The sequence below is a fragment of the Mastigoproctus giganteus genome, chromosome 10 (genome assembly GCF_048544385.1).
Source record: "Mastigoproctus giganteus isolate SK-2022 chromosome 10, ASM4854438v1, whole genome shotgun sequence".
In the NCBI taxonomy this organism is placed as follows: domain Eukaryota; kingdom Metazoa; phylum Arthropoda; class Arachnida; order Uropygi; family Thelyphonidae; genus Mastigoproctus; species Mastigoproctus giganteus.
The window spans coordinates 30757764-30775625 of record NC_143584.1 but is presented as its reverse complement, the minus strand read 5'-3'; the positions used below and the strand labels follow the sequence as shown (position 1 = coordinate 30775625).

The 17862-nt window shown below is 38.6% G+C and overlaps 1 long non-coding RNA gene across 1 annotated transcript in view; it reads right to left on the bottom strand.

Annotated features, from left to right (window-relative positions):
- The window catches only part of LOC150078929 (uncharacterized), a 55947-nt gene that overhangs the window by 15363 nt on the left and 22722 nt on the right, over window positions 1–17862 (bottom strand). The window contains exon 2 of the long non-coding RNA XR_016547531.1: window positions 16107–16197. This is a non-coding gene — a long non-coding RNA (uncharacterized LOC150078929). The remainder of the gene's footprint in view (window positions 1–16106; window positions 16198–17862) is intronic.

Genomic DNA, 17862 nt, shown 5'->3' with positions numbered 1-17862 from the left:
CAAAGGCAACGTCTGATGGCTTCTTGGATTTCATAGAGAAAATCAGAACCATGAACCTGGTCACGATAATAGTATTATTTTTGGGCGAGGATGCAGTTCGTACTCCCAAACATTACTGAGCGGCTATGTAACTCACCCAATACTTTTTAGCATAGGTTGCGATGCTGCTGAAGCTCAGTCCTTAAGCATTTTTGCTTTTCAATGGAGAATTTGCTGGACTATCCTTGACCTCTGCTTCGTCGCAGCGGTTATAATCAGCGTCTTCCCCACAAGTGGTGTAAAAGGCCCCTGTTTCGAATCCCGTCGATAACGCGAGGAACTTTTATGGGCTATTTTGAATCGTGGCTCAGTTTTTCGGTCTCAGAAGATGATGGTATGATACCGCCCTTCTCCTAGAAACTAGGCTTTTTCGTCAAAAAAATAGGCAAACTGACAAGAGAAACTACACAATTTACAAACATAATACACACAAGTAGATGAGGTAATCCTTGGCTGACCTTAAAAGGTCAGCCAAGGATTACCTCATCAATTTTTTTGTCTCTATTTACTGGATGAAATTCTCTGGCTTTTTGCGGTTTAATTTCTACATCTCAGATTAGTCATTACCTTTTGCTAGAGCTCTTCTTGTTCTATGTTTATTTTAGTCATCCCTAGACTTGGCGAGAAAATCTTCCATCTTCAATGTAGTCTAGTCTAGAGATGGAGTGGGGTTTCGTTTTATTTCTCTGGGGTACTGACAATGTGTGGGTATATTAGTACTAGGAAGAAATATACTGTCTTAATCATGGTGGTTATGCTTGTGAGTTCTCAGGACTTCAAACAAGTAATGATGTTGAAGTTATTTTCCTGATCGGGCCTCATTACAGGTATCTTTTCCTCTTCCCTGTCAGAGACAGGGAAGAGGAAAAGATACCTCTTCAGAGGACAGCTAAGGTCTCTGACTGCGCACAGAGTACCTTATATGCTACCAAGTATGATAGTAATCTAGAATGTTATTTCCAATGTCTTTTTTTGTTTATGAAAACCCCAAACACGGGGTTTTCTAGGAAAAAAGTATTAGAACTTCTACCATGCCTGGGTTGAAGGTTGAGAAGATGAAGGAAGATACTTGTTGACATTAAACTTGAATTTCTGCAGAATATAATTTTAATGAAATACGTGTGGTGAAGAGAAGATGGTTGTTTTCGGAAATCTGAAGTTGGAGGAATAATGAGGAAGAAGAAAAGTTGGATCTGTGAGTTAGAAGTTGGAGAGTAAATGGATGAGGCATGTGTTCGAACTGGTTTGGAAGAGAGAGAATTATAGAAGCCAGCCAGAACAGTTCCCATGGAAAAGGCAGGCAGCAGAAATAGATCGTCTGTAACACAGAGAGTGGAGAGATTTTGTAAGAGATGGGTCATTAACAAACCTAATTGCTCTTTTGAATGGAGTCTAGAAGCTTGAGAGAGAGGTTATGGCACACCGACCATGATGTGAGAACAATATTCCATGGTAGAGCAAATTTGAGATTTATACAGAATGAGCAGCTGTTTAGGAGAAAAATAACGCTGAGAGCGAAAGAGAAAATCCAGTTTTCCCTTTATGGATATGTGGTCCTGTCTAGAAATCTGGGCGTCATCGAAGATAAGCACAGGAGCACAAGAAACCTTTTTTGCGAGATATAAGACAGGACTGAGTTTTAGAATCGAAATTATCCAAGTTATCTTTGCCCCACTAGAGAATTATAGGGAGATCAGCATTTAAGGAATTAATTGTAGGTATTCCAGAAGCTGTTTGTGCAGGGCAAGGTTTCTCAGACTGGAAGATGAAATACAAGGTGTTATTGTCAGCAAAACTATCCAGTCAATCGAAGAAAGTCATTAATATACAAGAGGGAAAAGAGTAGGAGAAAGCACTGAACCTTTCAGAACACCAGCATTAGTGGAGAAATTAGAAGACATCTGCCATTACTTGCAATGAAGGGTCAGAGAGAAAACCGGATACCCAATTACAAAAATCAGTCGGTAATCTACAAGATGGAAGCTTATTTAGAAGTCTTTTATTCCAAAGACTATCAAAAGCTTTTGAAATGTCAAGGTCAACCGTTTGGATTTCACCCGACTCTTCCATTGAACTTGCCCGTAGTAACATAAAAGCCAGCATATCAACAGTGGATTAACAGTGACGGAATCCATATTGGCAATCATTGATCAGAAGGAATGTTTCAAGATAGTTTAGGAGTTGGTGATTGATGGATTTCTCCATTATTTTAGAAAGAGTAGAAGTAAACGAATTCCGCATTCTTGTAATGCCAAACAACATGGCTGAAAATAGCCACGAGGAAAGACTCCATGGAGAAGAGACCATTACCAAGCTGTGATCTGAGGTGCCTGGAGCACCACTCACCTCGACTGTGTACTTGAAAGGGTTGTTCATGAGAAAAAGATCAAGAGTGTTGGCTGTGTGGTTAGGATTCTCTGGTATTCTGGCGGGTAAATAAATAAATAATTGCAGACGCCTCAGCATCTTGTCCAGCTGGGTCTATAGACTAGAAAACGGAAGTCAACTGGCGTTATGAAAGTTAAAATCATCAAGAAAAATTACCTCACTGTTAGGAAAGTTGGATTGTAGAAAGGAAATCAAAATGATTCCAAGTGATTAGTGGAATTGGAAGATCGGTAGAGGAATTTGGCAGAATGGAGTAGAAAGATATTAAGAAAGAGAGGATCGTAAGGAGGATATTCCAAATTATAAAGTCTCTGATAGGAAATATGAGTGCGGACATATGCACAAATACAGTACTACCTTTGTAGCGAGAGGAATCGTACAGGGAATAATGACAACTGTGACGAGCAGCGGTTGAGGCAACCAATAAATGGGATTCTGTCAGAAAAAAAAATAAGTGGGGCATGTCAAACTGTAAGTGGAAATGGACATCATTGAAATTGGAACTGAGACCAGGAATATTTGTGAAATAAACGAGGTACTGTTTGGGAGTTTTAAATCTTTTCGCAGATTAGTTCGATCTGGTTGTTTTAGAGTTTCGCATCAACAACTTTGGCCACATTGCACTGTATATATCTATAAATTGTGTGTGTTCTGTGGTCGATTTGTTGTTTTCTGGATGAAAAACACGAGGTTCAGAAGGAAAAACCGTGCTACCCTCGCCTGAGGTCGACTAACTCAGCTAGTTGTGAAAAATTCCTCCCATCATTTATGATATTCGAACTCAAGTCTTTTCCACCCTGTGGAGAGGTGGTCAAGGTTCCATAAGTTTCCCTATTCATGACGTATTCATAAAGAAAAGGTGGGGGGGGCGGGTACGTTGTATGAAGTAAGGAAATTTTTGGACATGGCGCACCCAGTTCCTCGACATAACGTGCTCCCCCACATATTTTCTACTCTTACTCCTCCAATCACTAAGTAGTTCTAATTTTTTAAGAACATTAATTTTTTTATTTTTGACAGTTTTTGTGATGATCTTAAAGCTCTTGGAAACATAGACAGTCCACACTTAAGATTTGTTCTTTTGTAAGGCTTTGTACACTTCTTCTAAGGTTATGGATTTTTGGTGCGCGCGCGAGAGAGAGATGGAATAAACGGAACGGATGATTTCTGGCATCGAGCATCCCACCTTAGCAGTGACCCGACATTTTTACGGGAGCATAAACATCATTCCGGGCATTCCAGTGAGCTGTCACAACGCTGCAAGGCGGCCGCCACTTTCCGATTGGTCCAATACGAGTCACGCGACCTGATAACGATCAAGGCAATGCTAAGTATGGCAGCATCCATTTCATCTTGTTAAATATTCGAAACGTGTAGCTGTGCAGAGAGGCGAGGAAAAAGCTTCGGAACATTGGATGCTGGCGGGGGAGATTTTTAACCACGTGACTGAAAAATAGCGCACTGGCGGGGGTGCTTATACGAAAATCGTCAGCCTCCGCTTTCCTCGCACGCTGCTGATGGACTGTTCGGTGTCCAAATGCTCTTAAAGCCCGGATGTAATGGGTGTGGATGGCGCCTACGAGATGCCATGCCTGAAGAAAATAAAAGAAAAGTGCTAGCCATCTTCTCTACCCTCATCCGAATGTTACAGCATCCAGAAGAAGGTTGAGAGATGTACTAATCCCAGCTAACATCTCTCTCTACAACTTTCGGGAGTTTTAGGGGTGATATTTTTCCTTTAATACTCTCCAGTTTGCTGTTTTAATTATAAAACAGAGTCACGAAATAGAAACCAATCTTTTCTCATTCCATTTGATCTTGTTCTGGTCTGCATCCCCTGTTTAAACGCACAACGAGTGACTCAACATCCCACTACATTGTTTCTTACGCAAACACAAAAAACATGTCCACATCTGTTCTTGCTGTAATGCATAACTAGCACGATCTGCTAAATTGGTCACTATTTACTCTTCAAGGTTATGCTGGGCCTCCAACTGGGAAAATTCCTTCCTGTTCGTTGATTTGTTGCAATAACTGAAGCAACCGCCCACCAACCAGGAAGTTGGAATAATCACTCCTAAAAGCTATGAATTTTTAAATATAAATTATAAAGATCATACTTAAAAAATAACTTGCGACCACTTGCATATCATCATATTCAATACTATTAATTTGCGTGTATTTTGAAGACTACATTCAAATTTCAATTTTTCTTTTTTTAATTTTGTAACAGGAATATTTGGAGTTCATCCAATACTAGAAATAAACCTGAGAAGACAACTAGCTCTAGTTTTTGATATGAACCTTCTTATTTGCCATTAATTTCGCCACTGAAAAATCAGAAGTATTCTCAGATGATATTTTTCTATGTATCTTTAACGAGATATCAATTTACTCTGAAAAACACATTTCTTGCACACATAATTGACCACTGATAACATCCACCATAGATAACATACCACTGATAACAATCCACCATAGATAATTGACTACTGTTATCAATTCACCATGCGTGGTTTGTGCTTCCATCACAGACCTTTGCATCTGCATGTGAAAAAGACCTAACTTCAATCCTGTCAATGACGCGAGATTTTTAGGCCTTTTTTCACAACGTTTGGGGTTGGGCGAGGGATTTCTTCCACCAAGCAGGCAAATCAACCACAAAATACACCAAGTTTGCGGATATAATATATCGACGTCTCATAGTCTCGGCTGAGTTACTGTGGCGCTCAACACACACACGTATACAACTGCATTCAGTGATTCCTGGCCGGTCTACTATTACCATCTTGAAACTCTTGATTGCAACTATTCATGTAAGTGATTTGCCTCATATCAGTTTCATTCATATCGTGTTGTGGGAGACTGTGGGTGCTTTATCAGATTGGTCAGGCGATAAAAATTAAGGTAGTCTACATATGATGCCGAAATCAGCCCCACCAAAATACTTGAAACAGGATGGAGTAGAGAATACGAAGATGGCTCAATTGAACAGCTGGAAACCCACCATCTTCAATTAAGCTTTACTCTTGTTCTTGTACGCAATTCCATGAATGTTTATTATTGCCACTTGGAACACTTTCGCTAAACTTATCACTAGAAGGTAAGTTCAGTAGACTGCCTAAGGCTAGATGAAGAATCACTGGAGAAGAAGAAGCAAACAGCGCAAATACGTTGATCTTCAGAGAGCGTGTAAAGAAGAGTACTGTAGGATTCTTCGAACCCCATTTTATTTATAACTTATGAAGATGTTTACATCTGTATGTTCTGTATATATATATAAAGAGAATATGTTTATAGATGTCCAGTTATCAAATGTCATGTGAAACTCTTGTAAAATTTCTAAGAGGTCTGAAAAGAAAAAGAAAGTTTTTCTGAAGATTTCATGCCATAGAATAGATAAAAGGTAAATGATACGTTGGAGCCAATGTAATTTATTTACTGAATAAATAATAATTGTTAAGTCCCCTATGGGACATCGACGGTTATGTAATCCATGACCCTCAATAACAATAAATCTGTCTACAAATTAGAAACGAATATTCGCTTTTATCAGTTTTTTTTTCTCACGGGAAGAAAGTTCGAGGCGCCCAGTATAAACCCTTCCTGGTGTAATACGAGGCCCTCTTTTTTCTATTCTTGTTTCAATGTCGATAGGAATGGCTCCCCTCATTCTATGGAAGTTTGCACGCCAATCAAAACCTGTCCTTTTTAAGACCATCGTGATCAAAGAGCAAAGGATGTTTTAAGATCTTTCAATCTTTTTCCTTCCCTCTGTTGACCCCTTGGGTACTGAGCCAGGAAGTGTTCAGAAATGCGATGTCATCTGGCAAATATAGAACACATGGCCTTGGCCTTGAGATAAATAATAATAAAAAAAAAAAACTCCCTGCACTTCCTGTGTGAGAACTATGCCGTTACATAAGCCTCTGAATACTGACGCTCACTTTCAAATACAGACACTATTCATACTAGCAGACAGTCCCACATTTAGGCCTCCTCCTATACCTGATAGCAACCCCTTACAGGCTTTTTTTCCCTGTTTTTTCAAGGTTACTGAATGCCGACTAGATCCCTAAAGGTTAACCTTTCCCATCAAGGCATTTTACATTGAAGGGTGAGAAAGGGAACAAGAAAAGTCTTCCTAAACTATCCCCTACATGCGGAAGATTTCTTGCCATAGAAAGATACAAGGTAAAAAAAAAAAAAAAAAAAAACATGGGAAGAAAAAGAGAGAGGCATCCAATCATATGGTTATATTTATATCAGCTAGATTAGGCTTAACTGAATACACGAGAGACAGACAGTTTGACAGCACAGAAGGCAGAACTATCGATAGTTTTCTGTCAAGGCTGAATCCATACATATTGCTTCTTACCAGATGGTACACCATCATCACAATGACTTAGACTCTGAGCAGATTATTTTTTTCTTTTCTTCATACTCGTTTTGTAAATTCGTAATGAAAGTTCGAGTTCTGTATAACTAGTAAGATTAACAAAGATATAAATCTTCAGAAGACCTGAAAAAATTTTAGCCTTCAGTGTCATGGAGTTTAAAAAGTCGAGAAACGATTGATTGATAATTGAGAGGAAAAACAACCATAAAATCTTGCAGAACATCAAAAGACCTTTATAGAAAAGAACAACCGCTTTATCTAATAACAAATTCATTATCTAATTATTCAATTTTATAATATTTTTATATATATAGACATTGAGTTTATTACCAACTGAATATAACGCATTGAGCAATCTTCAGAGATGTGGATGGCTCCAGTTAACCACTCTCTCTGAACTGAAATCAAAAACACGTTTTCCGAGCTATTATGGGTGGTCTGGTTTAATTTTAGGCTTTCATTATTACAAACTCTGCCGAACTTGTAAAATGAAAGGAGATTGGGTCCATTAATCATGAATGATTAATGAGTCCATCTTTGCTGTACTTTTTACAGTGATTGAACTAATTTGTATAACTCATTACACCCATTAAATAATTTGTTTTCGTTCCAAGCATATCGGTGTTGGACTCCAAAAAATCATAATCGCCTACAGAATGATGTGCAGGTTTTTTATTAATCATCCAAAGAGTTGTTGTTGTATGGTTTTAGGAGCATCAGCAACTAAGGCCATATTTCTCCGTGTATATTGTCTATAAATTGAGTGTGTTCTGTGGTCGATTTTCTGTTTGCTGGACGAAAAACCCGAGTTTCATGGAGAAAAAAAAAACCAGAAGTGGTTCTAGTTCTCTTCAAATATAAGCGTTTACGGATACTACGTTGATCCAAAACAAGCCAACAACAACACTGGATGGCTTAAGTTTGCAGCGCATATGAAGTATTTTTGTAATGTCTGGTTGACAAAAAATCATGGGCCTGTCATTTCTGTTGAGGTGCATTTATTGGACCAAAGTTCTGCTGGCATCTAAAGATTTGGACGACAAAATCAAAATGGCAGCTGTCCAAAAGAATGCCTAATAGTATGACGTGGATTGTAAAAATTCTGATAGTATTAATCAGACAGAAATAAGAAGGCAATTTGAATTTGTTGAGCTAGAAGCAGCCAAAAGAAAAGGGAATCAATGTGTACATGCAGAAGCATTTCAATGACAATTCGTTAAATATTTCCATATTCAGCTCAACTGTTGGACGGATGCATACAGATTGATAACTTTCCGATGTTCCAGTAAGATAGGCATCCATCTTATTGCAATAATATGAAGCTAGGATTTGTCACTACTGATTATTCTTTTATCCTCTGACCATTCTTTTGCATAGTTTGCTCCATTCTATTTCTAAATTTTTTCTTCTGCTATAACTAGGATACACAGCTGATACGATTAAAAATATCCAATATTGTGTCTGCTCCTTGAGTTTCCCCAATTAGTTGCATATAATCAGTTCTTTTTGCAGTTGCTTGCTGTAGGGTTTTAGGCCACATTACACGGTATATAATATATCTGTAAATTGATTGTGTTTAGTGGTCGATTTGCTCTTTGCTGGAAGAAAAACCCAAGTTTCCGGCAGGAAAAAACCATGGTTTTTCCTCCCTTCAGTTCGAACTGAAGTCTTTGCCATTTTTTCAGCCAATAATCTGCCATCAGCTTTGCATTTCTTAAGATTGTGATCTATATCTCGGGACCTATCCAGTGGAACAAGATCAGGTGACATATGAAAGCATTACACACATTTGTATGTGGATATACATTGGTAGATATGTGCATAATGAAAGAAAAAGAAATCTTGGAAGTCATTTTAATCTTGAGACAATGATTTAAAAAAAGAGGATTTTCATTGATTTAGAGAGAGCATATGGCAAAGTTCCAAGAGAAGTTATCTGGAGGATGTTGGGAAAGTACGGTTCTTTGACATTTTAATTAAGCAACCCTATGGACAGATTTGAGCTCTTAATTTTAAATTTGAGTGAAGTGACAAAAGTCATATTGTAGGAGATACTATGATGCTTGCAAATGATTATGTGTTGAGTGAACAGACCATGGAGGCAGTAAATCTACGCTGGGTGGTATGGCTGAGAGTTTTGGAGAGAAAAGGTTTATTATAGAACTTCAACTGAATTTATGAAACAGCCACATATCTCAGATGCCGATGCTAAGGCAGAAACAATGGATAAATTATGTAATGAGTACATTAGAGGGAAGGTGGAAGTGGTTTAGAGAAGCTTAAGACGGTTTGGACATATTAGAAGGATATGCAATTCCATAAAAAATAATTATAGCAATGCAAGTCGAAAAACAGCAGAGAGAAAGGTGACCTAGCTACAAAAAAACCTCTATCATATTAGGGGCCACCACCCCAGAATTACTTCAGGTGCAGTATGTGTGTTATGTCAATGAATTGTGCGTGTTCTCTGGTTGGTTTCCTGTGTTTATGGATGAAAAAATCGAGTTTCCAGGGAACGGAACTTGCCTATCTTCGCTTGAGACCGACTAAATCAGCAACAAGGTGACCAGGGTTGTTTTTTATTGTTGTAGTAAGGTTTAGGAGCATTAGCGACCAAGGACATATTGCTCCGTATATATTGCCTGAAAATTTTCTGTTTGCTTAACGAAAAATCTGAGTTTTAGGGAGGAAAAACCATGCTACCCTGGGACAACTAACTCAGCCACTTTGTGGAAAAAGGCCCAAAGAAAATTTCCTCACGTCATTGACGGGATTCAAACTCATGTCTTTTCCATCAGATGTGGGGAAGACGGTAATTCTGCCAACTGTGCCACCCACGAGGGCGTGACCGAGGTACATTTATTCATTTAAAGAAACATGATCAAGTCGCTATCCAAACCATAGTTTATACATGTCTTGATTAGAACAGAAGCCTTTTAAAATTGAATTAATTTTAAAAGAAAATATATAAACACTAAGTTTAACTCACAAAAATTAAAGAAGGCAACATCACTTAGCCCTAGCTTACAGGAATGAGAAATAATAACATTCATCCTCACCCATCCATTCGCAGTTTTTTGTCAGCAAACATGGTCCAAAGAGTATGACAATCCAAAATTCAAACAACACTCTCTAGCTCAAATCTAAGGTCAACATAATTCATTCAATGTAACATTAGATGTTCTGAAGATAACATTTGTCCACAAGAATCCATTAATAACCCATTGAGTGCCAAACCTAGTTCACATAACCTAAAAGTTAAACCATGTTGGGCTTTGGAGGCATTAGCGACTAAGGCGATATTGTTCCGTGTATGTTGTCTGTAAATTGCGTGTGTTCTGTTTGTTGGATGAAAAACCATGGTTTCCGGGAACAACAACCGCGCTACCCTCGCATGAGACCAAGCAAAACCATGTCCAGTCATGACAAATGTTGTATAGTCCAAATTGCAGCCAAGGCTTCACCTTTAGGTTAATGATATCAATTCTAGAATTGAAACTTAAAAGTTTGCTTACATTTTTAAGCAATTTAACCATCTCTCTTGCCAATAGTATCGATATGGTTAAAATTCCTTTCTTTTCTTGCTTAAAATCTACTCTCTCGTACGTTTCCCCATCCACAGGGCAGGAAGTTATACCAGAAAGAGTCACACGGACGTTGTTTCTAGTAAAAAACATCAGCCCAGTGACCGAGGTAAAGTGATAAGAAACGTTACGATAGAACTTGGAAGAGGAAATAGTTCTTAGAAAGAATGACCCCACAGACAGAAATCAAAAAGCTGACCTAAAGTAGCTTTAAGATAAGTGTCTAGCGAATATTGTTTTCATTAAGGTTAGAATTTATCAACCAGAAAAAGGATTTGTCCATCTCGGCATGCACGTTACTTAAATACATTTCGCGACATATCTCTCAAATTTCTCATTTTAATACTAAAATGAGTCCGTCTTTTGTAAATTGTCCCATCAGTTAGCAGAGGGAAGGACTGAAATTAATCTTAAGTATTTAGAAAATGCACAGAGGAGGTAGCAGCCCGATTTCCTCTTCCGTTTGCTTATCCACTTCCTAGACAATTTTGTCTTCCTGTTACACTTAATTTCTCGTGTGTTTCCATTTTTTTCCTCGGGGTGTTGAAATTCCATCATTGTAGAACACAGCAATCACCATGTTATGCACACATTGCTGAATGAAAGCAAAGAATGTCTACTGGTATGAAAATAAATATTCTTTGGAGAGTACCAGTAACATTACAATACTGTGCAGATCTTTAAACTTGCAATTAAAATAAATGCTGAGAACTACACCCGCTGAAATATTGCAGAAATTAATTGAATAATTATATGCGCCAATCACAAATCAGAGTTCATGGGTAACATGAAGTTGTTTATCGCCATGGAATGTCTTCCTACTGCAGAAATTGCTACATTTGACCAATTTGTAGTCCACGGAGGGTCAGATGGGTCATTGCTTTTATCAACGTGTAAATTCCAGGAAGGTTTGTTTCCATGAGGCGTTTGTTTTAATTTTTTAAAGGTTTAAAAGATTTCAAAGAATTTTGGTGAGTTTCTACATCTAAACTCACTATAATCGTAAATTTGTTTTTAAAGAAGGCTTTAAGGAGAAAAAAAGTCTACTTGATCATTAGGCCAAAGGAGACAAATCTGTATTGTGCGAAAGCCAAATTGCTAAGCATTTAACAGGTTTTGGGTTCGAGAACCCAAGTTAAGCGGTAGCTCATCCTTTCTAGAGTTTTCCAAGACATATCGAAAGATAATTCGAGAAAGTTTTAGTGATCTTTTAAGAAGATAATAATTATCGAATGCCTCGAAGGGCTGGGTTATGCGATTGGTAGTTATAGGGTATTTGTGGAATTCGTTCCACGATTATTGCTTATTTATTTTGTTTCTTAGCTTCTGTGAATTCCTGATTCCATCAGCGATTGATTCGTGTCCAAGTGGACAGCACAGCGGTTACAATCACCATCTTTCCAACCCGGTCTTTTCCACCTCACACAAGGTGGTCCTAGTATGGCATTTTTTTAGAGTGATTGATTCGTCTTCGATGATGATTGTGGAAATGAACTAGACTAGCCACATTTATCCGAATATTCCAGAGTTCTATAATGGACGCTGTCTCTTCAGTAGACAAATTGGGGATGACATGTGTCTAAGATAAAGAGAAATTTGGCAGAAGGTAAACTGGACTAAAGAACATAATTCAAGCAGCAGCAAGGGTTGTAACTGCTTTCAGTTACAACCCTTGGATGCTGGAGCTGATTAATATGGAAACATCACCAAGAGCAGTTTTTCCATCTTGTATATGGTATAACTTTATATTGTGTGATTGACTTATTAGGGTAGATAAAAGGTTAGGAAGTTGAGGAAAGTTTTGCTCAATGTTGTGGACTCATCTGGATAATATTCAACAAATGACACGCGTGCCAAATAAGGCACGGAATGATTTGCAGTGGCACGCGAAATATAGTTTAATTACACCAAAAAGTATCGACTATAAGAAAAGTATAAGAGTTGTAACAAAAGCAGACAGGTTTTTGTTATAACAGAACATTGCCGATCCGTGCCACAGTGGAAAAGTTTTAAATCAAAACTGCAGCTGATTTGAAACGCGTTTTTTGGAAAAATAAAGCCAAAAATTCTACCGAACGAAGAATTCCTCGAAAACAATTATTTAAACACGGAAAATGGAATAGAGAGTTTGGGGAAAAATCATACACCTCCTTCTTTTATATTCTAAGTATGACTTAGTATATAAAAGACTTAGGAGGAAAAGAAATCGTCTGCGTGGTATGTTTTAGGTCATACAGGATAATCCAAAATTTCACAGAACAAATGTAGGAGTATATTTTACAGATAAAAAAAAGAAAGAAATCCTATTAACGTCTCAAACATCTTTATTTACAAGATATTATTATGAACGACCACAGAACACACAATTTACAGACAATATACACGGAGCAACATGGTTGCCGATGCTCCTAAAACCCAACAACATCGTCATCAGGTTTTTCATCCGGACTGGTTTCAAGGTATTGTTCAAGCTGGTGGTGGATTAGTGATGGTTTGGGGATGTTTTGACCATTATTAAGTGGATCTTCCACTTGAAACACAACCAGGATGAATTAGATTGACTAAACAAATATTCTGGAAGAAGAAGTTGTGCCTTTTGCTGAATATTTGAGCCACACTTATGATTTTGATACGCCTGTGTTCCAGAATGAAAACTATTCCGTTCACAGGGCGCGAGGAAGGGTATGGAACGATCGCCAATTCATATTGGCGATCATTGATCAGATGAAAAGCTTCGAGATAATTTAAGAGTTGGTAGATTTCTAGAGTTGGCTGATACATTTCTCAATTACTACTGGAAAACAGATATAAGTGGAATGAGTCGGTAACTGGAGGTGAGAAATTTGCCTTGTTTTTTGGGAACTGGCTTTATATGAACAAATATTCAAGCAGAAAGAAAAACACCGTGGAATAACAAAAAAGAAGAAATCCAACAAAAACCAAAAGCAAGTCAGTAACACAGATTTTGAGAACAAGTGAAAAAATGCCACCAGGACTTGGAGCTTTCGTGGCATCAAGACTGCTCAGAATTTTTCCAACATCCTTCTGCCGGATGACAGAAGACCACAGGAAGCATTAAGTGCAGTGTACTTGGAATTGTAGGAAGCAGATTTACCGTGGTCATCATAACAAGAGTCAGAAGAAAAAGAGGATGCTAGTAAGTTGACTTTATTTTTCGTTGAGGATGCAACAGAATCACCAAGTTGTAATGGAGGTAGGAGTATCGGTGGATAAACGATGCAAGCCAGCTTTGGCACGAGTCCGGAATGCACAACTATCATTACGACAAGTAGCAAGTTTTCTACTCTTAGCCAGCACAAAATCGAGTTTGAATTGATTAATAATTGTTTTACAATTGTTGCGAGCTTTAGTGTAGGCAGAAAATGAAGCTGGAGATTTAAATACAAGCAAATTACAAGGTACTACATTTGTACCTTGAAAGACCTTAATACATTTATTGGAAAGTCAATGTTCAGATAAACAACGAGATTAAGCCTGACGTAGCCGAGTGGTCAGGAGCTCGAATGCAGTAGCACACGCTCTTGGAGTGGACCGAGGTTCAAGCCCGTGACTGCTAAATACGATTAACATTTGTATTGATTCACTTTAAACTTCTGACCTGGTGGTCGTTCCAGACTATAAACAAGAACATTTTGGTGTATTATGAGGAATAAAAGATTTCATCCTTGCAGAAAATTTTCACTAATACGGTCTGAGAAAACATTACGATCGGAAGATTTAAAGCATTAATCCAAGGAAAGAAAATAGGAAAAGACATCAATAAGATTCTTGTAATTCCAAACTACAGTAAGCTGAGAATGAACACGACAGAGAGAGGCTCCACTGGATAAGAGACCACCACCACGTTGTGATCATTGGTGAGTTGCGGACCCACTAATACAGATTGTGGGGTTTGGAGGGTTGTTGGTGAGGGAAAGATGTGTTAGGCGTGTGGTTAGGATTATCTGGTCCCTTGTGCCAAAAACCTTAAATACAACAACAACATATCTGGTATTTTGTTAAGTAAATATACAACCTGTTCGAGGTCATTCGTAATTGCAAATGCCTTAGCATCATGACCAGGTGGGTCCGAAGCCAGCTGGAGTTGTAAGCGTTAAAATCGCCAAGGAAAATTATTCTCTGTTCTAGGAAAGAAGGACTGGAGAAGGTCGAGATTCAAAGAAAGGAAGCCGATGAGTTCCAAGCGATTAGTGGAGTTGGGAAAATGATAGAGTCAACAGATGGATTTGAAAGAATGGGGTAGAGAGGTCTTAAGCCAGAGGAAATCAAAAAGAGGGCTCTGATAAGGAATATCAAAGCAGACATACGCACAAATTCCACCCTTGAAGCGAAAAGAATCATACAGCGAATAATTCGGGCAACTGAGATGAGCTGGGTTTGAGGCAGCCGATAACTGAGATTCCTTCAGAAACAGTAATAGAGCTTGGTGAAAATGGACATCATTGAAGCCAAGTATATTTATGGAAGATAAAGTGGAAGTCAAGTGGGGGAGAGAAATCATGTATGAGTTAATGGCATTTTTAAGAATATACAACGCCCCTTCACATAACGTGACCTCGACTGGCCTTCTTCATACACACTACTCCGACTTCCCCATATCACTGTCTGGCAGAGTAGAGGCAGTGAGGTTATACACTATACTGATCATAGATTGAGATCTTGAGATTACACATTACATTGATCCAGATGCCTCATAGACAGTTACCATTAAGTTCTGGACTATGCAGGGACTGGTCTGCGAACACCGTTTTAGAAATGTACTCTCAAAATGCAAGGTATACTGGTCCTCGCCATGGTGCCCATCAAAACCTTAAAAGATATCAGTCATACTGCATGATAGAAGAGGTGGCGGTTGCCAGATCTTTTCCCCTGGAAGCTAAATGTGGGTTCACCGCTTCAAGCCTCCAATATAGTGGTATTGCACCGGTTAATGAGAGCCACATACCATCTAGTATTGGCTGATGACGTAGAGGATCAGCATTTCTCTTGGTAATATGGATGAAAGACAAACTTTTGGTGTCTTTCGGCAATTAGTAATTCCCCATAAAATATTCACACTGTTGATAGTTTACGAATTTTAGCCCCACATCAATGAGTCTCTAATTATATGTACTTAATAGAATACAAGGTGACTCTTCTAGGCACGAATTAAACATTTTTGAAACAGCAGCTGCCGCTTTATGCGACCCGACACACTTTGTACAAAGATAGGGGACCATGATTAGTCTCCTACAGGATCAACATCTTTGCCTTCAAGGCCGTCAGCGTTCATAGGTCAGTTAACAACACTGTCGCCATAACAGAGTAGTCAAAAGCGAGGGTACAGCAGTACACGCGATTGAGGTGACCGTGGTTCTAGCTCACATTACTGTGAGCTAGAACCACGGTGAAGTTCTTATATTCTGTCTATCTAGTAAAGATAATGTGGGTGTGATCCGAAGTACAACAGTTTCCCTCCTACCACGGTGAACTCCACCACACCAGTGTGATTACTGAACTTCTTTCTCGAAATATAGAGTAGTAAATGGTAATCTTTGCTGTTTTAAGACGTGCTCCTTTTTGCCTTTACCTCAAAATCACCTTGTATTCATTACGCGTTCAAATCTAACTTCAAAGTCTAAATTTACAGAATTTAATTTAATATTTGACAAATATTACTCAAAGTGTTCACGTACTTGGGTTGGAGGTCACTGTCAGATCATTTCTTCACTGGTACAGCCGATATCGGTTGACCCTCATGGATATTTCTTCCTTTTTCTTTTTCGTCTAGAAAAGATAAGATAAAGAAAATTAAGATAAATTTTTCAACAAAAAATAAATACAAATAAAGACAACTACACTGCTGGAAAAAATTAACAGAACACAGAAATTGTGGCGTAACTCATGCAGCTTGCGATGAAGAGGGAAAAATTTGGTATAGTGGTGTACCATAGAATAACGATGAAATGAGGAGACAGCGAGAAAATTTGGACAAGTATAAGGGACATTTATAGGGGTTGTATAAGAATTACCAAAAAGGTTACATTACAGAAGTCGAAACAAGATGTTCACATGACATCAGTACGGCGTATGATCCCACCAACAGCTAAACAAGCATCCCATTCTTCCTCCAGCGCATTCTTCCTCCTGCTCTGGAGGAAGAATGGGATTAGCTCACCAAGTGACTGAAGAGTTGGCTGTTGGCATGCAATGCTACGCTAAAGGGAGTCCCACACATGTTCAATCGGATTTAAGTCTGTGATCGTGCTGGCCACGGCAGTCCTTGGATATCTCTAATTTCAAGATATTCCTCCACCACTTGTGCAGCGGGGTTGTCGTGCATGAAAAGAAAATCTGGGCAACCGCCCAGATTTTCTTTTCATGAACGACAAAAAAAATCGCACATAGGGCTCGAGAATATGTTCTCAGTACCTCTCCGCAGTTACAGTACCCCTATCAAAAACATGAAGAGGGGTGCAGCCGGTGATCATTATTCCGCCCCCACATGAGAACACCGCCTCCATCATAAGTGTCCCTTTATCCGATGTTGGAGGGATAGTACCGCATTCCTCGTTGTCTCCAGATGAAATAACGTCCAGGATCTGTTTATAAGCTAAAACGGGACTCATCAGAGAACAGAACTGTATACCATTTGTCAGGGTTCCAAGTCACATGTTCATGGCACCAGTGTCGACGAGCTAATTCCGGGTAGTGCTTTCAAGATAAAAACCAAACATCCGACTTACGCATCCTTCAGAATTGAGCTAAAGGATTGTGACCTTCAAAAGTATCTAAATCCTGATATCTGGCCGAATGGTCTACTCGTCATGCCATTTTATGGAACTGTTCTAGGTTCTGTCAGCAACTCCAGTGAGAAGTTAATCTAACTCTCAATCTGTTGAACTGTTTGCGTAGCTAGAGAATACCAGTCCGGGTTCGCATCATGGTCCATCATTTATCCTTCCTCCTAATACTTGCGAACATCCTTCTAACACCTATGTTAATCTCAGCATTTTTCTTCAGAATGTAAGAAGCGTAAAAAATAAACTGTCTACGCTTATAGCACTTTTGGTTGAAGAAACTCATGACATAATTTGTTTAGTAGAAACATGGATGCAGGAGCCTCTTCAGGATGTTTTTCTAATGCCGAAAAATCTCAACTACACTCCATACATGACATCTAGGATTAATCGAAGGAGGTGGAGGGTCAGCAATTATTTTAAAATCCAACATTAAAGTTATTAACACCTACAACTCCTGTTCCTACAACTTTGAAGGAATTTCTCTTCTGATCCAACTTAAAGATTCACTACTTCAAATATATAATATTTATATTCCGCCTGGACTTACTGATGATATTATTAACGAAGTAATAACCTGGACCATCACTGTTCATAAGTCTCAATCTAACATAATTATAATGGGTGACTTTAATCTTCCCCTTGCCCAAAT